At 41.7% G+C, this 21,225-nt stretch overlaps 1 protein-coding gene across 16 annotated transcripts in view; it reads right to left on the bottom strand.

Moving 5' to 3' along the window:
- Positions 1 to 21,225, bottom strand: part of LOC126299057 (FYVE, RhoGEF and PH domain-containing protein 6-like) — a 204,480-nt gene that overhangs the window by 151,854 nt on the left and 31,401 nt on the right. For 4 of the 16 annotated variants that reach the window (XM_049990720.1, XM_049990721.1, XM_049990727.1 and 1 more), the window contains one exon: positions 15,001 to 15,201. The exons of 7 other annotated variants lie outside the window; for them this stretch is intronic. The gene's annotated coding sequence lies outside the window, so the exon portion shown is untranslated. Of the gene's footprint in view, positions 1 to 15,000; positions 15,366 to 15,588; positions 15,658 to 20,862; positions 21,003 to 21,225 lie in introns of those variants that run through there. 5 more of the 16 variants (XM_049990723.1, XM_049990725.1, XM_049990724.1 and 2 more) reach the window with 3 other exon arrangements.

The raw sequence follows: 21,225 nt of genomic DNA, 5'->3' as shown, positions 1-21,225 counted from the left end.
ACTACAATTATTGGCGACGAGGATAAAACTTTAATTTTCGAATGGAAAGGCCCCCTCTGAGGAGCTTCTTCAGTCCTTGGTGGAAACTCTACAGCAGATTCAGGCAATGCTCACGTGATCAGGAATTCGCTGTCACTCACCAGTGTAGCAAGTAGCAGCCCATAGCATCAATTCTATTCGTTGATTCGCAATATGGTGCTGTTTCACACAAAGGATGAGGGTCTTTGGGCTGATATTTTGAAGTTACAAGACCTGTCCCTCGACACCTGTCTGCCTATCAATTGTGCATTTGAACCATCTCACTAGCTACAGCTGCCACGTCTTGATCCAGCTGTTTTCGCAGCTCATCAATTGCCTAGCACCAAGCGTTAGCCTTGTCAATCCGTTTGCCCATTCCATGACAGGAAGTCTTTCACCCTACTTCCATCCTGTGTGGACTGTTTCCGGGTTTGCCAATGGTCGGAGTGTCCCCACTGGTGAGCAAGATGCACGGCTTGCAGCTAAATGGGCCATATTGCTGTGGTGTGTCAGGTTTCATAGAAATAATGTGTCGATGCCACGCTCTCTGGGGACACACAGGCTCGTCATGAATCATCACCTCAGGACCCAGAAGCCTCGAATTCCATTGATGGCCAAGTATTCTCCATCATTCCCCAGTCGGGTGCCCATTATCTTGTTACCTTGAAGGGTCACGCATATTCCGATGGTCTTCAAAATTGACACGGCATCATCCATCTCTATTGTGGATGGTGCCACATACCAATGTTTGGGCTCGTTGGCTTTATCCCCGCACACCAACGCGTTGCACAGTTTCAGTAATCACACTATATCCATGAACTGCGTTTTTTCCACATAAATCTGCTACAACAGTCATTCCTTCACTGCTCAGCTTTTGGTGGTCGGATCCCTGGAGCTACTAATATTCTGGGAGTGGACTCTTTTGGTCGTCTGGGTTTATCAGTGCAGAACACAGTACAAGCAGTGTTGATTCCCTCTCCCCTCATCGGATACCCTCCTTGTCCTGTTGCTCAGAAAATACGACATGTTGCTTTCATCCTCCACACCATGGATGAAGGGTTTCACCGTGCATGTTCAGCTTCTTCCTTCTGCTGTTTCTCGTTTTTTTAAGGCCCACACGGTTTCCTCTGCTCTCTGAGACAGACTCCAGGTGAAACTTTGCTGCTTACAGGATGAAGGCATCCTTTCTCCCGTTGCGCACAGTAGCTGGGCGATGCCTATTGTGATAGTCGAGAAGCCGAATGGTGCTTTATACATCTGTGGCGATTATAAGGTCACAGTCAATTCTCAATCCATCACAGTTGCCTATGCTGTTCCATTAGTGGATGACATACTCACATGTCTTATGGGCTCAACAGTTTTCAACAAAATTGATTTGCACGATGATTACTTGCAGATGCTGTTGGACGAGGAATCGCAGCAGATCCTAGTCATCAATACCCTATGTGGCCTTTTCTGGTACAACCACCTCCAGTTTGGCATTGCCAGTGCACCCACCATTTTCCAACATTATTTAGAACACCTCATACACCAGGGGCCAGGGCGGCCAATTATCGGGACAATGTCATCATCAGTGGCTCGTCCGCAGTGAACATCACTGACAAGCTGGTCTGGCTGTTTCAGGTTTTTTCTGAGGCTAACCTTTTTTGTGCAAGAGGTCAGCTATTTGAAGTTAACGATTGATGTCCATGGCCTACACGCCTCTAAGGAGTATATCAAGGTGATTCAAAACATGCCTCCTCCCACCAACGTGAAGCAACTGCAGTCCATCCTTGGTCAAATCAACTATTATCGGCATTTGATACCCCATGCCATCGAGATTTCGGTGCCCCTGACCTGGTTATTGCACAAGGGTGCGCATTGCGTTTGGGACACGGGGTGTGATTTCGCTTTCACATGTCTCAAGTCAACTCTCTCCCGCCCTCCTTGTCTGGCCCCACTTACAACCCTTCCCTGTCCCTCATCGTCGCTGCCAATGCCTCAGATTATGGCCTGGATGTGTTCCTCTCACATGAGGTCAACAGCATTAAGAGGCTGGTGATTTTTGCATCCAAAAAATTGACTGACGCTCAAACCAAGTACAGTCAAACTGAAAAGAAAGCTTTGGCGCTGGTTTATGCCCTTACGAAGTTCAACGATTTTGTGTATGGTCGTCATTTCACGGCAGACCAATCACAAACCTTTGGTTTCCTTGTTTCACATGGGTGCTGCAGTGCCCACCCAGACAGCGCGCAGCCTCCAGCATTGGGTGCTCTTCCTAGCAACGTTCGACTTTGATATTGTTTACGGCACCTCTGAAAGGCTCCGAAACGCCATTTTTCTGTCCTGGCTGTCTGCTGGGGCAGACCATGAGTTTGACACTTCCCACTTGGTGTGTTTCCATGTGGACCCGGACATGGACGCAGCTCTGGATGCACTTCCATTGGATGCTGATGCGGTACTGTGGGCCACCACTCAGAATCAGTCACTGCAAGCTCTCCGCCACCAAATCACTGTGGGTTGGCCAACCAGCTGTCGTAGCGTCCGCAATGCAGAGGTCCAGCACTTTTGGGATCATCGGTACAGTCTCTTTTTTCTGCAGTGGAGTTATCCTTTTGCAGAGTGATTCCAACATTCCCCGGGTGGTCATACCGCATGCGTAGTGCATGTCCTCTACCTTCTCCATGCTGGCCATTGGGGCATCGTCCTCACCAAACAGCTGGCCCACTGACGCCTTTATTGGTGCAGTATGCATAAAGACATTGCCTCCCTTAGGTCAGGCTGTACCACGTGCCGAACACGTCAAGCAGCACACCTGCACTAGTATTTTTTCGTGGCCAGATGCTGGTGCTCATTGGGAACGTCTCCATTTGGATTTTGCAGGGCTGTTCCATGGTCCCCAGTGGCTCATACTGATCGACTCTGGTTTGGGAGACCCATATGTCTCCTGCAGGATGAACATCACTTCTGCTGAGACTATCAAAATTCTCCAGCGCCTCTTTGCTGTAGAGGGACTCCCCAAAACGAGTGTCACGGATAATGGTCCACAGTTTACTTTGACCAAGTTTAAGCAATTCAGTACTGCCAATGGAATTTCCCTCATCCATATCACCCTGTTTCACCCCGCATCAAACGGCCGGGCGGGACTATTTGTGTGGACATTAAAGACCCAGCTTGATAAGTTGCTGAGCCATCACCCGCTGGAGGAAGCCGTGCTTCTTTTCTTGGCTACATACTGTGCCGTCCTCCGTGCCAATAAAAGTCTAGCAGAGATACTTCATGGTCAACCATTCCACTCCCTTTTACTTATCTGTCCTGGTTCCCAAGGCTTCTCACCCTCCCGCCCGCACGCCATCACAATTCTTTCGCGTTGGGCAAGAGGTCTGTGCACAGATTCTCTCTCATCCACAGATGCGTTAGGTGCCTGCCGTCATCACTGAGCTCTGTGGCCAGGCAATGGCGTCTCTCTGGTGGGCCAACTTTTCCGCCACCCACCAGCACCTCAATCAGCTGCGCCCACGTCTGGTGGACCCTGATGCCCTGGGGAGCTGCCAGTGCCTATCGCCGACTGCCCTGTGGCGGAACCTCCGCTTCTGGCTCTGCCTCTGCCTCAGCTGCTGTCTCCGCCACCAGTTGCCTGTGCTGCACCGCTACCTCCCACCCCTGCCAGCCATGAACCCATGGACGTCAACCAGGACACCCCTACACCTAACGACGTTTGTGGTGCTGTGCATTTTTTCTTCTTTCCCCCCATGGGGGAGAAATGTCGAAGCAGCCCCTCATTGTTAGAGGGCCCGCAGAATCGACATGCAATATGGGTTACTAAATCCCTTCCAGAAGCGCAAAGAGAAATATTGCCAGCAGACAAACAGTGACAGACTTTCCAAATAAACACGGAACTACTGTTCCAGACAACATGTGACAGTGTTCCATCAATTGGAACTCATATGACTGATGTAGCACTCCACTGACCTGGCTTTATAAGCACACCTAGACCGTCAGACCAGCATTTTTTGCCAACTGCTAGGAATAGCTCCAGCCAGTACTTACGCTGGCCCTAGCCTTGTATTCACTCACCATAGTCATGTAGTAGTATATTGTATTTTGTAGAGTAGTTTTGGTCAGTATATTCTTTCATTGTCTTGTTTCCTTATCTATTTTGCTACCACAGAGTAGTGGGGTTTCTTGTTTGTTCTGCATATAAAACTAAGTGTATGCCAAGAAGGACTTTTCTTTAACTGTAATAAAGTGTGTTCAAATTGACTGTTAGTTCTTTCCTGCCCACCACAGGACACTAAATTTTTCATACATTGATGTAAGACATATGTACCATTTTAGACAAAAAACCTGGCTGCCACAAAGACTATGTTAGAGTCATTAACTTAAGGCTGCCAATGAAACAGACCACCCCCTCAGAGTTCTAAGTCCAGCCAAACGCACAATATGGCAATACTGCATGGAGTATGGAAAAAGGGCTGTCAATCTTCACGAGCTGTTACAGTGCAGTATCTACTCATTGTCTAGTGGCAAAAGTAATGTGGTGCAGATATAAAGTCTTGAGTTTGAGCCCACTCCATTCCCTATATTTTTAAATCGCATTTTGGCTGATGAAACTTCAAATATAATTCACTTCAGTTTGTAACCCACCTGTAATGCAAAAACTACCAGAAAATATTGCGACAAACAGCTCGTGGCTGTGTCAAGATCAGAACAGTTTACACTCGAGAGTTTCCTCACTGTACAGCAGCCATTGACCAATGGCTACTGCTAGACGCCATCTTCAGGTGAATACACTGCGGAGCTATGAGTGTCACTTTCTTATCTGAGGTTCTAGTACTTATCTTGCATTCGCTTACTGGATTTTGCATGATTGAAACCTAAGAACATTGTTCAAGAGTTGTAAAATAGACTCACAGGTGGAGAAAAGATCTCAAATTTGTGACATATTTTTCACTTTGGATTTAATAGAGGGGTGAAGGCATCTTGAAACATTTGTATTGCATGTGGAGCGGCTGCTTTTGAGCAAAACATGCCAGAAAAGGAATTTCTTGTTTCAAGAAAGACCGTTCTGGCATGAATGATATGCCACATTCAGGAAGTTTTGATAGCAGATATGTGATGAACAGTATATGATGAACTGCAACCACTTAAGCATCATGCGACATTTGCATTCAATAGGCAAGGTTCAGAAGTTAGGGTACTCCATGCTCTAATTGAAACAACAAAGAACAATTACTGCATTTTTTGCTTGAATGCCATCAATTCATACATTAATATTGTTACCGATAGCGAGTTATGATGCCTTTGTGTTAACTTATTAAGAAGTCATTAATGGCTGAGCCGTAACAAGAGACATATGCTTGAGAAAAGATTATGTGTGAACACATTTTGACTCTGTTGGCTGAAAAAGGGGTGCTGAGCTCTAGGAGCTCTTGCGCAGGGTTGTGCCCATCTCAGCTGGTATTTCTTGCCAACAACTGAGACATCTTCCGGTCGCAGTGTAATAAAAATGACAGACAAAATTGCATCACATGTTGATGCTACACAGTAACACACAGCTAATTTCAAAAACAAAACTATCGAGGAGGTTGTTTGGAAAGTCATCCCTCACGCATTATTATTCTGATCTTAGGTCATCAAATGTTTACCTATACCACTACTTACTGAACATTCAATAAGAAAATTCATTTCCAGATGAAAATGCACTTCCAACTCAGTTTGACAACATCTTTAGCTCAGAAACAGTAGGTTCCTACAGGCGTGGAATTGGTGTGCTACCTGAGCATTGTCATTTAATAATGTGTGGGAATATATTATTGACGACTGACTAAGGTTTACTGTTCTGTCGACCACAGTTTCATATTCTGCCTCTTTACATCTCTCTGTATTTGAATATGCATGCATATATAAGTTTCTTTGGTGCTTCAGTGTAGTAAGATGTTCACTTTGGGCTTTGAAACTGTCTGTGTTTACTTGTTGTCTTGTGTCATACTAAAGCTACATGGAAATATGGAATTTCATAAATACAATTCTGTATTCACAAAAACCAAATGTTACGTCAGCAGAAATGGAAAGAGGCACTATCAATTGTGAAGTGTCATAAGATTTTCGCCCTTACGCTATGAGATACAGGAAGTAGTGATACGATATTTGATGAAGAAGTTTTCTTAATGTTTCCTTACGGATTTTTGATGTGGCTGCCTGTAGCTTTGTAACAGAATGGCTACAAATATAGCCTTCAGCGAGCCTGGAAAATCAAGCCAACACAGCTTTCATTTGACATTCAACTACATTACCCCCGAACAAGTGTTGAGCTGAAGTATCAGCCGCTCACTTTTTGCTCCAGTGGTGGCTGGGACAGATAAATTGCAACATGAAAGATGAGATTATTTGGAATTTCCATATGTAATGACTTTCTTGGAATCATAACCTTAAATTTATAACCTTGTGCCTCACCTTAAATGAAAATCACAAAGATTATTCAATGATAATGACACACAAAATCAAGTGAAACTAGCAGGGGAATTCTGTGCCATCCAAGAAGAAAACTTGTTGGTCACAGAGTTGCCAAACTTATTCTGCATTGTTGACCAGATTCAATTATACTACTAGCACGAAGAATACCAGCCGATGTGACCCTTGAGCAGGCTTGGAAGTGATTACAGCTTACCTCTCAAAGACGCAGCTGCTGACAGTTGGACTACCAAAAGTATATGTCACAGAGTTTTATTGCATTTCTGTAACTATCTTTAGTGACAGAGCATAATTACTTATAATACTTAGGAGCATCAATTTGAAAATTAAATACAATAAATCAATAACTGTAAGAATTATTTCTGTTTTTTCTGTCTTAAGCACACTGAATACTGAAAAGCTCATTCACCAGACATGATTCACATTTTTGGAGTGTTCCAGTGGTTATACTATAAGCATTATGAGTAGGCAACACGTCTTTTTTATCATTACTCACTTTGAACATATTTATCTTAAGAATGCTTTCATTGGTACTATCCCTAAAAGTGAGGGATACAAATTAAAAGATAACAACACAACATTGATTGCAAAATGTCAACATCCACCAAGATACTTCATGAAGTATAAATAACAAAGTTCCAAATCAAGTGATCTACTGTGCATGGAAACCATATGCCGTGTCTGAAAAAGTGGTCTCCAAAATGAATAGTGAATATTAGACCAGCTAACATGAAAAGTGAAGCAGTTGTCACCACAACGAGGAAGAAGGAACACAGAATGCCGACAGAAAAGTCTAGAAAAAGTCGTCCTTAAGCAAAACCACCATTCAGTCCATAAATACTCTAACAATGACAAAAATAATCTACTTGTATTGATTACAATATTACCCCCTCTGATACTTTCTGCTTAAAAGAGCTTTCCAACTTGCATTACACTAAAGACAAAAAGAACCTGAAATAGCAACAGGTTCATCAAGCTCAGATTCTTCGCGTGTTTTCACATGAACAACTCCTCTAGGCTACCACAATATTCAGATGACAATTATTGAGTTATAAGGCGATAGCATAGACGGGCATATGGTTGTAGAATTTGCTGAGACTATCCGCATGCTGCTAATACATAACACCAAACTACCATTGTGTCATATTATAGACCAGATTTAATTTCTGTCTGTGAAAGAATTGCTCAACAGTGGGTGAATGGCACTAACACCTGTACACCCAACACACAACACAGGCCCATTATATGCCAATTAATCGCAGCAAAATGCTCTATGCTTGTATCTTTCTGCCAACAACTTAATTTCTTTGCAGCAGACTGTTACCCGTTGTGGAGGCAAGAAATCAGTGTTACGGTCTATCACACCATCTTTCTCGTCCACTCTCTCACCCCATCCATCACATCCACTGTGGATGTCTCATAAGCTTAATTCAATGAACACAGATTTATACTTATGCCATGATCCCACAATAATGGTGTAAATTTTCAACAATGATGCTGGAAAGTAATGGTATGAATTTGAAGTGAGGGAAATTGGTCCACAAACAACTAAGTAAAAAGTGAAAATCTTTCTTTTACCTCTGAGAGTGGCCCTCTTCTATTGCAAGCTTTTTGCTTTCCATTTTTGAGAGGTGGTAATCTGGACAAAAACAAGACAAAAATTACCAATGTTAATGGGCTTTAAACTGCATACCTTAAGAACTGTGAGCACTTGTTCATCTTTACTACTGTGAAACACATCTCTCCCACTGAACAAATGCTCATAACTCTACAGTACACATTTAGAGCCCATGTTTACTACACAATTTGTTATTGTTTTGGTTCATACTACTTCCTCTTAAAATATACGAAGTAAAGAGCTTGCAGCAGAAGAGGTCCAATGTCAGATTACCAGAATTACTTTTGCTTTTAACTTTTGACTTGGTCGTTTTCGGACCACGGACCCTTACCTAAAATTGATACATTTACTCTCCTCCAGCACCCCTGAAAGTTTGTGCCATCGTCACGGAATCAACCTGCAGTTTTGGAGACATCCAGCATGGTTGCGATGCGTGACGCATTAATGATGGTGTGGTAGACCGTAACACTTTTTCTCACCTCCACAATCGGGTGACAGTCTGCTGCAAAACAAATTAAGTCATTGGGAAAAAGATACAAGAATAGAGCATTGTGCTGTGATTAATTGGCATATAATGGGTCTGTGTTGTATTTGGAGCACAGGGATGTTGATGCCATTCACCCACTGTTGAGCAATTCTTTCACAGGTAGAAATTTAGTGTGGTCTATAATCCTACTCAGTGGTAGTTTGGCATTACATATCAGCAGCGTAGGGATAGTCTTGCCAAATTCTACAATCGTCTATGCTATCTTTTTACAACTCGATAATTCTCTTCTGAATATTGTGGTAGCCTAGAGACATCATTCATATGAAAACATCAGGGACTAAATAATGCTCTGTGCAGGTGCACTGTAGAATCTCAGCACCACACACAGCTTGATGAACCTGAGTAGTGGGATAAAGACAGTTCTGGTGCAATTTTGATATCAAATTGAAATCAAATTAATTATGAAAAATAATTAATTGATCAATTAACAACCCCCACCCCCGAGGACATCATGGGTTTTCCCCAGCTGGCACCAAACCAAATTCGAAAATTGTTCTGTTTCAGTCAGCATACAAATGCTGATGTCTTTTACCTAAGCCAAACATATTCCACAATCCCAAAACAATTGGTCAGGGGGATAATGCAACCCTCATTATAGCCTTCAAACAAGACAATCTGAATTTAAAACACATTTACCAAGCACATGTAGGAAGCGACATGTCGTTCAATTATTTTTTACAGATACAGTCTGATTGCGGGAATCATTCACAATATGGGTTTCTCATTATTGATGAAACGAGAAAACTGAATGATAGTCGGAGTGCATGAAACTTCCGAAAGTTTCTGTATATGTAGCCCGGTAAGAGAGGTGAATACATCAGCATATGCTGAACCATGGACAAATTCACATGCACATCTGGCTCTCAAGAGAATGGGCATACAGAGACAGAAAATTCTGTTCTTACAGCCAAGCAAATTGTCGGTGTTACATCGGCATACAGCAATGGGAAGAAGCAGAAGAGGATGATTGTTCAGCCAGAAATACCAACCTCCGAAAATCTGGAAGGAGTAGGGCCGCATACAGCAACAGAGCCAAGAAGAAGAAATCCCTTATAGCCAATGGCTATCTGGTGTTTGTCTGATATACCGGGGATGACTGGATTGAAACCCATGGGGCCTGACTGAAAATTGTTATGGATGCAAAATCACACCGATGGATAATGATAACTCACTTGAGATCCAGATATTTTGTTTGAGTGACAGATATTTTGTTTGAGTGATCAGGACAACGTGAGGAAGGTGATGAAGGACTATATTATTGAAGATCCAACTAGGACATTCTTTCGGAAGAAGACGCTACAAGTGATGGCTCTACTTGAGGGCTAACATGGGTGTTCTATGTGAAAACAGTGCAACAGGCGCTGCTGGACAGGGGATGCAATGCCACGGTGAAACTTCACAATTGAACTAATAAAAAGAAACCACCACTGTTCATTTTTGCAGTAGATCTGATTACTGATGTGGTGAGTTTCAAGAAGACAGAAGTCATCTTCAAAGTGACAGGCTTGGTTGGCTTCAGAGTAAAGTTCTCCCATCTGACATGAAACCACAATGTTATAAATGTCAAGAGCATGGGTATGTAGCAAAATATTGCTACAATAAAGCGAAATGCATTCAGTGTGACGGTAGTCATGACAGCCACAACTTTATGCAAAAGACTGAAGATTATATGATGTGTGCTTGCAGTGAGGGATCACACGCTGTGAGCTGGTGTGGCTGCAATGCCTTCGGAGTTCAAAACAATATTGGAGATAAGAAACAAGTGAAGTCGGAATAAATCGATAAGAAGAGTACGAGACAAAAAAGACATGAGATAGTGGGACATCATCGCTTGAGAAGCCCAAAAGTGGCCCAACAGTGCTGCCTGAACCCAGTGACCAACCAGCACCCCATGCCAGTGACGGTGGTGGGGACCGGTCTCATTGTGCACAGTCGGAGCAAGTGGAGCCGAGACAGCGAGATGGAAAAACCGCTGCAGTGGTATAAGGCAGTACAAGATGGAGTAGTTGGTGAAGATAGAGGCACTAGCCATGGTTGCAGTGAGGAAGCTTTTCCATCGGCTCAAGAACAGATTCCTGAATAAAATAGAGCTTTGTGCATTTTTCAGTCCCAACCTAGGTTTTTGTACAGGTTTTCCTTAAGGCTGTAAGGCAAATGCTGGGACTAACATCTCCTCCTCTGCCCAGCAAGTGTTATACTTATCTTCCCTTGCAATGAAATAAATAAAGAGAGGAAATTAATCTTACCCTAATTAAAACAAATAAATGGAGTCACAACAGAATAAAAGTATCTATTGCTGAAATGAGCTAAGCTCTAGATGCAGTCCACCCTCAGCAAGAGGGGAAAAAAGCAAGATAATATGGAAAATGCCTCACATCAATGTGTCAGATGAGGAGAGTTTGAAGCTTTTAAAAGTTCTGGTTGCTGTTATATATCTATCACTAATATTCTGCACTTGGATGTTTTTGAGTACCCAGTGCTACGGACTACAAGCAGACAAACACGAACAATCAAAACCACCTCTCAGCTGGAGATGCAAAGACTCATCATAATTGCATTTCGGACTGATAGAAGAGGGAATGTAACAAATGATTCCCATGTATTTGACAACTCCAAGTTAACTAATGCCAGAGTCTACCTGAATTAAAATTCTACCCATACGATTTCCTTCTGCAATGGGATGATAATGTATACAGTCTAGAATATGACATGTATGCAAGGTTCCATGCTTCTTACTATAGAAGTGCTGGAGGAGGAGGAGGAGGAGGAGGAGGAGGAGGAGGACTGCTCAGTCCATGAAAATTCGAGGAGCTATCACCGATCCTCATAACAGACTCCTCCAAACAGAACGTGATAATTAAATCTGGGCCCATAGATGTACGAATTGAATTTGAATCTTCAGCAAATTTCCCGGAACACACTACAGAATACGCTCTAGTTCTACATGACTGTGTGATTAACTACTGCCTGCTCAGCGGTGTTGTGCAATGAGCTGTCTAAATGAACAGGTGCTGCACCATACCCAGAGCATTCCATAATGGTTAAGTCACAGTTTGATCATCATTGCAGATGCTCAGGGTTTCTATTATGATTAGCATAGGCAGTTCATATTTTAAGATGTTGCATTTGTAGCATACACAGAACACATTCTCAGGAAATATTGCATCACTAAGGTCTTTTAAAAACGCGAAGTGCACTAAAACGTGAACGAGTGCAAAGCTGTTACCACATTTCTACAATGGCATTCACTGGGATAATCCTGGCATACCCTATAAAGATATGGTTAACATTGCTTCAATTTTTCAGCCTTCATCTAAATGAAGGGGAAGGACAAGATCTCATGGATGCATCAAATTTTCAATTTTGTTGCTATTCAAGACCTGCAATTCTACGGGTTTACTGCTCTCCATTGACTCAAGAAGAAAATGTGCAAAAATAGTGTTCCTGTGCCTGCTTGTAAAAACATAAAACTACTTTTAAGTTGAATGAGAAATAAATGAATTTTTACCTCATAATATTTGTGTACGTGTTTACTCATTTCACCCTGATCCATGTCGTTTAGTCCTGGTACTGTGCGTCTGATTTTCCTCAAGCATTGGCAATATAATTTTAGACACGTTTGCTGTGTGTCTTTGGAAGTGGACATGGTCACATAATATCTGTTCCCATAACCCAATATGGGCCGCATGGTAACCTCCCTCATGCTTCAAACTAATGCCTTGTGTGTCTTGCATAGCCTTTATACATTTGTGAGGACAGGGATTTGTAAAATAACAACAAAGGTGTAAGGTACAGAATAACATTTTTTTTAATCAGGCATAAACATTCACAGCAGTAATACCACTCACATTCATAAATCTTGTTTTTTACAATACACGAATTAATATTGTTTTTCAATTCACAGTTCTTGTTACCATTTGAATTTTTAAAAAAACACACACACACACACACACACACACACACACACACACACACACACACACACACACACACACACAGTTCTCAGTTTTACAAATAATAATACTGGCTACAAAAATTTTACTTTCCATTGCAGTAATGACTGAATATTCCTACATCACTAACAGTACTGGGTGACAAATTCTACATTACATTGCAGTACTGATTAAGCTATTGCACAGGCACAGTTTCTTTTAGACTAATACTATTACTAATGAAATTCTATCGAATCAGAAGACTTTATGTTGAAGTAGGTTGCTCTAAACATTTTCCACCTCAAGCAGCTGAAATAATCTAATAATCCAATGAAGTGATTGGCTCTAAAATGTTCATTCCAAGCAGCTGCACTCAAATGAACTGGGTGGAACTCACACTTAAAACTAGTATGACTGACAGCTAGCAGCAGGTGAAACTTAAAAACCAAAAGAGAGAAATACTGTGAATTTTTTTCTCCATTTACAACTTTTTTTAACTTTTTGATGATTTTGCTACAATTTCTTAAACTTCTTCCAGCACATTGTGCTTATACGTAGTTTGCTACTTATAAAGAAAGAAAAAAAAATGAGCTGAATGTATTTACATGTAGGCATACATATTTAACAGGCATCCACACTCAAATGCATTGCATACGCAATGTGACACATGCAATCTCACATGCAGGTAAACCATACATCACACACATACAATATTTACATTATGATAGAAGAACTGTACTATTCAGCACAAGCTCTCACTTGGCCAGTCCCTCTCTGTGTATCCATCCAAGCCGCATTCATTACCATGACACCTCATTACTTCATATGGATCTCAGTTCTTCACCCAACAGATGAAGCTATCTGCATGCATATAAAGTAACTTTAGTGCTACAAAATGTGTTTTCACAAACTCATAGCAGATCCGGTACATGTGTAGTTTCGATAGGTTTAGTATACATGTCCCAAATAGATGGGTTCCGTAAATTCTTCTGAAACCTTTGATATCCCCTCGGCAACAAAATTTTCATTGAAAGTAGTGACCCACTTAAAATCTGGTATGGCAATGCATTTTTCTTACACCCCAATGCCCCTCCCATTCGGTCCTAATCAAAATATAATATTCATTTCTTATATTCTGCATGGTTTTACGGAAAACAGAATTATTCATTAATTTATGAAGATCTTTTTGAAATCGCTAGTTACACCCACCATCTTCTTGGTATTTAGTTCAATATACTCCTTCAACCAGAGGGACTGATTGAAGGAGATAGCCCATGTGTTTCTACCTAGCTACTTCCGTAAGCTGAGGCACTACTGGAGATTACGATAATGAATTATATACCTCTGCTTGTGTCAAACAGTGGTCATCAGTTTAAGGACAGTGCTTCCTCGTGGAATTTTTTGCTCTGGACATAATGGCAAGTCGCTTTGCATTCCATGCATACTAACAGGACACATGAGGTCTGCCTCCATCACATACCCTACATCAGATTCAGGCACCAATTGCATTATTTTTCCCTGAAATCCCTCCAATTCGTTTTCAGGCACCCACTGAGACCCACCAACTGGTAGTGGCTGATCATGGCGTGCCAGTACAAGTTATTCACATCCAAGTGTAGAATATGAACTTGAATACATGGCTTATTTGCCTTGGCGTGTTTATGGACATACTGGCAAAGTCCCCCCCCCCCCCCCCCCCCCCACCAATCCTGCACTCAAAGAAAAGAAACATACCAGCATTGGTCAAAAGTTCAATGCTGTGCCTTGTTTTCTTGAGCATTGCATCCCAGGACAATCCAAGTACCATGTAATAAAATATGGGGTCCAGAGAGTACGTAGTCATGCATAAACTCCAGAGATTAAAAGAAAAAAAAAACACATTTATAGAAACCTGACTGGACTGCAATACCCATCAGCTGGATTCTTAATTCCAGTGAACGAGATACACCCCTCAAAGGCCCTAGCAACTGCCGAATATTTTAGAGGGGTCATAATACCACTAACCTGATGTCCTTCACTATCAGGATGTGACAAGAGTACTACCACTAGCCACAGGTTCATTAACACTACAACTAGGAGATGACTGCGTCCACCCGGTGGATGATGGTGTTGGGGAGAGGTGCCTGATGGGTATGCAAAAGTGCGGGGGCCAGTGCTGCACTGGCTACATCTTATTCTGTCCCCTTTCATGCTGCCACAAGTGGTGACATGCCGTTCAGACCGCGTTTCATTCCTGCCTCCACAACCACTACTCTAGGCACTCGTACCAAGCTAGCTGTTATGCTGCTGGTCACAACTGTGGTGCCTCTGTAATAGATGAATAAAATGCTTAAAATTAAAAAAAAAAAAAAAACATAGGATGTAAATAAATAAAAACACTCCAGAGTAATAATAATTACATGCTATAAAGACAACAGTCGTATTATAATAACCTTTTCCACCTTGGGTCAAAGGATTGAGCAGTTCAGTTGTGCTTTCTAGTATTTCTCCCACCCAATCCAGTATTTCCTCATCCTACTCCAAAATTGCATCATTAAGCTGCCTTTCAGCTTCCTCAGCAGCCACGACCTCATGCACCCACTCTGATATTTGACCCTCACCTTAAAGCCAACTATCTCGCTCACTGGCACTGACTACAACAATAAGACATTGGACATAGTTATTTCCTGAATATGTTAGAGACATACATACAGAAAATCATACTGAAAATTTTATTCTTTAGAAGGCTGAATCGATGGCTCCTGGCTGTTGGCCTCAACACATACCCCTACATCTCCTTCTGCATCCACAGAAACACCTAGAAAAGCAAAGATTATGTCTTAGACAAGAGAATGCAAAATGTTACAAAAAATAAATGTATATATATTCCCCATCCCCCAATCATTAAAACTGCAGTGCGTAACGAGAACAAAACAAATATTTTCTCTAAAAGCTACATGTTAAAAAATGAATATAATAATAATAATAATAATAATAATAATAATAATAATAATAATAACAATAACAATGAGTGCACTTACATTCTTGCTGCAATAGTCTCTTAGCCTCCAGCTGCCGATCTAGATCGGCCAACGTCTCAGGAATGTAGGCTAAAACGACAAGGAGGGGGAGAAAAAAAAAAGAGAGACTGTAATACCAGCTATGGAATAAAAATTTGTCACACACTAAAATTACAACAGCAAACTGTTCAAAAGCTACATAGTACAGAGGTATGCCTCTACTGACAACAAGCTAAACAGTTGCTGTGAGGGATACTAAAATTATGGAGCACACAGGTACATTAAATGAATACAACAATTAACTTACATGGCAGGCTGTCCTGGTGAAGGTGTTTTCTGTTGCTACTGCTGCTGCAGTTTGAGCATTTCATTCTTTTTTCCCCAGAAAAAAAAGACACAAGAACACACAAGCAGCCACATAGATGAACTGTCAATGACAGAATGAGAGTGACTGCACCACAACGATGGTTTATAAAACCTCTACCCCCTCCACCCACCATTTTACCGAGGGAGGCAAAAGGAGAGCAGCACACCTCCCCACCTGCCGATGAATGTTAGTCCGAGCACGCAGGACAAGTTGGTGGTGGTCTGCTGGCTATGGACTCCATGCACTTTTGTACGCAGGTTCTGTTGCACTCTGGAAATAGCCATTTCTTCCACTGATCCATTCTTTGTGTTGAATGCACTCGTTGATCTGGCCGGGGAGCCTGCTTTTGGTCGCTGGTTCACTCTATGGTGAGCTGCGGCCGCTGACAAGACGGTTCGCTGAGCGAGTCTCGGGTTACAACAGTGTCTTATATAGCAAACTAATATACTAGTGTATTTAACAATATTTTTACATGATGTAGGATAATCTTTATTTTGACATGGTGTAACTGCATTGATATATTTTAGTTTCAATTTATAAACAATATTCCCGTGCAATGTATTTTTGAGTTTATTCGCATTCATTTACTTTTACATGATTTATTTTCATTCCATGTGCACCTAGGAGGACTGCTATGGTTGCTAGGGGCGACTGGAAGTGGGTACCGGAGCTAAACACTTGAGAGGGCCACAACACATTCCACGACACCTTCCCGTGGCTCGGTGCACCGCGATTTCCAGCACAAGTATATAACACTTTCCAGCTAAAATGTAATGTTTTGAGTGTGAGAATATATGAAACAAATTGTTTAAAGCAGCATCTGCATATGTACTGAGGCATCAAACACTTAACCTAATTTGTTTATGAGCATGAGTATTCCAAAGCACTGTTGATTGGTAGTTTTAATTAATATTTCTGACTTTGCATGTGTCTGTTCAATTTGTGAAATCCATCCAGACATATTGCTTAATGATTTATTTGTGTCACACCTTGAAGCAAACTACTAAACAGCCATCTTTTTGAAACTGTATTTAGAGACATATACAAATGGATTTAATAACGCCTGAAGCAGTTTGTATTCAACGACAAGGAGTATCCATGTGCCACAAAGATAGAAAATGCACCAGAGAAGAAGGCTGGGGTATTTCATGTGTAACAGGACGCACTTAGCATGGCTTTGCGGTTGCCATGTGTTGGACCCTGGCTGGTACCACAAACCTGTCGCATGGCTCCTTCCAGCAGCCGTGACTCCAGTGGACGGAGCACGTGCTAGAAAGTTTTTCAGATATATTTAACATGAACTATCACAGTGTAATTACGCGGTCCCTTTCATTACCGGAATAAAAAAAAAAGGACCGTAAATGTTTAACACTGTCTAAATTGTTTAAACATCGGTGTCAATTTGAGGGTGTAATGTGATTTCAGTAATAAGTAAACTATATACTCAAACAAATAGTTTAACCAATGCCTTATGCATGCTACATTAACCTACTGTTGTGAAGTTCTCCCACTTCAGCAGCTCAACACAGACTGATTGAATTTCCCGTCATTTTTCTTCTGGGCCACCATCATGGGAGGGTAGAGTATGGGGCGGGGAGGGTAGGGTATGGGGAGGGGGGGCGAGAGTGTGGGGAGGCGAGAGTGTGGGGAGGGGAGAGTGTGGGGAGGGGAGAGTGTGGGGAGGGGAGAGTGTGGGGAGGGGAGAGTGTGGGGAGGGGAGAGTGTGGGGAGGGGAGAGTGTGGGGAGGGGAGAGTGTGGGGAGGGGAGAGTGTGGGGAGGGGAGAGTGTGGGGAGGGGAGAGTATGGGGAGGGGAGAGTATGGGGAGGGGAGAGTATGGGGAGGGGAGAGTATGGGGAGGGGAGAGTATGGGGAGGGGAGAGTATGGGGAGGGGAGAGTATGGGGAGGGGAGAGTATGGGGAGGGGAGAGTATGGGGAGGGGAGAGTATGGGGAGGGGAGAGTATGGGGAGGGGAGAGTATGGGGAGGGGAGAGTATGGGGAGGGGAGAGTATGGGGAGAGGAGAGTATGGGGAGGGGAGGGGTGGGAACTAGGAGCTCTCTGAAGGGGTCCTACATGCTGGCTTCGTAAAACCCATGATGTCATCAGAAGTGGCAGTAATTCATTGGTCAATTAATTAATTTGCATGACAGAACTATCTTCATCCCACAACTAACTGGTTGTTATTTCAGGTTCTCTACGCCTTAAGCTTACTGCTTGTCTCACAAGCTCTTCAACGTAGGCACTTTTTGCTTTTACTGACAATGCATCAGCAAAGGATATGTTGCAGTCATAATGAGCAGATGATAATTGTCGTTCTTTCACAATTTATAGACTGAGTGACAGTTTTGCTTACAGGTGAGTTATTCCAGACTTTACTGTCAGTGTTCTGTGTTACTTTTTCCACGTTCTGATAACAACTGCTTCTCCTTTCACGTTAACATAAGCTGGAGTCAATATCTACAAGAACTTGCAATGTTGTGATTTCAGAAGCATCCCAGCAGGATTTATCGATGATTGGATATCGAGATATATGGTTAACATACTTACTATTGGTAAAAAGATTTTGTTGTAAACAATGCACATCAACTGCAATGAATGACTGATTAGAATGAAACATCAGTGGCAGCATGCATCATCATTTCTTACAAGGTGTGGCACAGGATATTGTTCCCATGCCCATTTTTGACAATAATGGTGCTGAGTCTTTTGAATACGTGAATTAAGCCACATGATCACCTTTGACATTTATGTTATTGTAGAAAGTGTTCCATAAGTAAAAGCAGAACTTTAAACAAACCACATTCAATAATCACTGTTCTAAAATGGGTTTCTGGATAGTGAGAGATAGTCCAACAGTATCATTAGTTTGTTTTACCTTTGAGACAAATTTACAGTTAAAGCAACCAAAAATAACAATCAGCATAGAACAATTAAATACCAAAATGGTGCTTGTAAAGAGAAATGCACATGAAAGCTCATATTCTGTCTTACACAAGACCTCAAGACGAAAGGCACAGGTCCCGAGTTCGAGTCTCGGTCTGGCACACACTTTTAATCTGCCAGGAAGTTTCATTCTGAAGTAGTTAAAAAATTTCAAAGTCTTAGAAAAACTTTCTAAAGTAGCTGAAAAATTTCAATTCATCTTCTTGTTGCTCGTTAAACACAATGTAAAAAGCTTCTTGTACTAACTGACTGTTCACTACTGGATGCAACCAGAATGTTTCTTTCAAAGCTTTGAGCCTTACGGGCACCACTACTGTAAGCGTTGAGGATCCATCTTGACAATCATTTTTTAAGTCTACTTGCATGGACTCCTTGCAGCTAAGAAGCAAACCATGATTCTAGAATATTTCTCACTCTACTAGAATGAACAGTGTATTTTTTCTTTCATGTCTTTAATTTCTGTTGTCATTTACTCACTTGGTAAATTATCAGGTCAGCTTTACTTTTTTTTAAACTTTGTTAACCATAATAGTTACTGAATGTTTCATGAGAAGAACTGTTCGTGTAGACAAGAAAAATGACAGATACAGTATACAGCTAACTCTGTCCCTGGATCTGCAAATGTCTGTCTCTGCTTTTAAAATGAAAATCTTTAATGCAATGTAAACGAAATGGCTAACTGTAAACACTATGCAAAAGAGAAACATGAGCACAGCTTCACATCACGAACGACAATGTCCTCAAGAGTAGCCCGTTGTGGGCCATTACAGCCAAAAGTCAAAACATATCACTTATTTACTTGGGACATGCATGGAATACTGCTCCTCTTCCAGTGTTAAAAACAATTTTGGTATGTTAGTTACAACTGGTACACAAGAATGTATGACCTAAAATGAACCAAATGTAAAGTGGCCAGCAACTACATTTTTTCATTGTAAACTTTTCAAAATGATGCGTGATATTTTAATTATTTTTGGAGTAACGTGAAAACTATGAGTAATTGCAAATGTCAGGGTGCAATATATGACTATAAGACATGAAAGAACATTTTTTTATCTAATACTTTCCCCATAATCAAATGAGAAAGACTGCATAGAACAGAACATACGTGAATCCCAAAACAGCAGTTTTTTAATTTTTATGCAAAAAGTATAAGTTTTAATGAGAAATTAACAAGTAGATAGATGTAGCTTTGCTTTGTTTACATAAAACAATTTTTTTAGACACACAACAACTGACTATTTTGGCCCTCCGCATTTCATTTTGCAATTAGCAGCATGGCTACAGGATTCTGCATCTTGCTGCAGTATGTCTTCAGTTGCGGAGACACTACGTTCGTGTGGACCCAGCCTTAACTGAACGACTCTAAGCAGGCCAAGGCCACACTAGCAGATTGTTTCCGCAATGGCCAATGGACTGCAGCAAGATGAATATAGAATCACATGCGGTGCCTCTAAAAGAAATTGTTTTATATAAAAGACTCAATGCTACGTACATCTACTTATTTTACGCACCTTATAGGCTAACATCGCAGCTTGATAATGAACTGGCTTTCTTTTTGTTGTTCCCCACACTTATTGTGATCCGCAGAAGGAAAGTAAAACACATTGCTTATTTTGAGAAGTTTGCAGTAAAAATTGTCATCAGTGGCCAGTTCACGTCTGGTGCATTTTAGAACATACAATGCTGCATGGAAAATGTAGCTAACATATTGAAATTGTTCCTAACATTGGAAGGTGAGCCATATCTCTTTCCAGTCCCAAATACATGAGTGGGTTGCACTGGCGTCTGGCCAGAATGGACAACAGTGCACCACACTCGAGGCTATGGCCACTCACTGTGTCCTGTTGTGCCTTGTGTTACTGTTTTGTATGTGGTTTATGAAGTCAATTATAGTCATACTTCAATTTAACATTGCAGTAAGCGTTATTTTTATTTTAAAACTAGTAACATTCATAGACGCATATTCTGGATCAAACTTACCCAAAGTGGGTGTGGGAACGTAGAACTACTGGCTCTACCCCTGCAATTATATCGCTGCCCTACCGCAGCGAGAACAACTTTATCTTTGCCAGATGAGTTCACTGTAGTATGCACTCTACACTACAGGCATTGTGTATATGCTGCAAGAATAAAAATATTCATAGTAAGTGACGGGAATGTGCGCAATTATTTATTGTTGCAATTACCGCGCCTGCTCTCCACTAACTACAGTGGTGACCCCGACATGGTATGGGGAGCATGGTGGTGTTGACTACCTCTCACGACTCGCCACCACATCAGCACACCTTGACTTCGACCAACAAGCGGAGGCACAAACAACTAACACTGACCTTCAAAACCTGC

The sequence above is a fragment of the Schistocerca gregaria genome, chromosome X, assembly GCF_023897955.1.
Source record: "Schistocerca gregaria isolate iqSchGreg1 chromosome X, iqSchGreg1.2, whole genome shotgun sequence".
In the NCBI taxonomy this organism is placed as follows: domain Eukaryota; kingdom Metazoa; phylum Arthropoda; class Insecta; order Orthoptera; family Acrididae; genus Schistocerca; species Schistocerca gregaria.
This window is presented reverse-complemented; position numbering and strand designations above follow the sequence as displayed.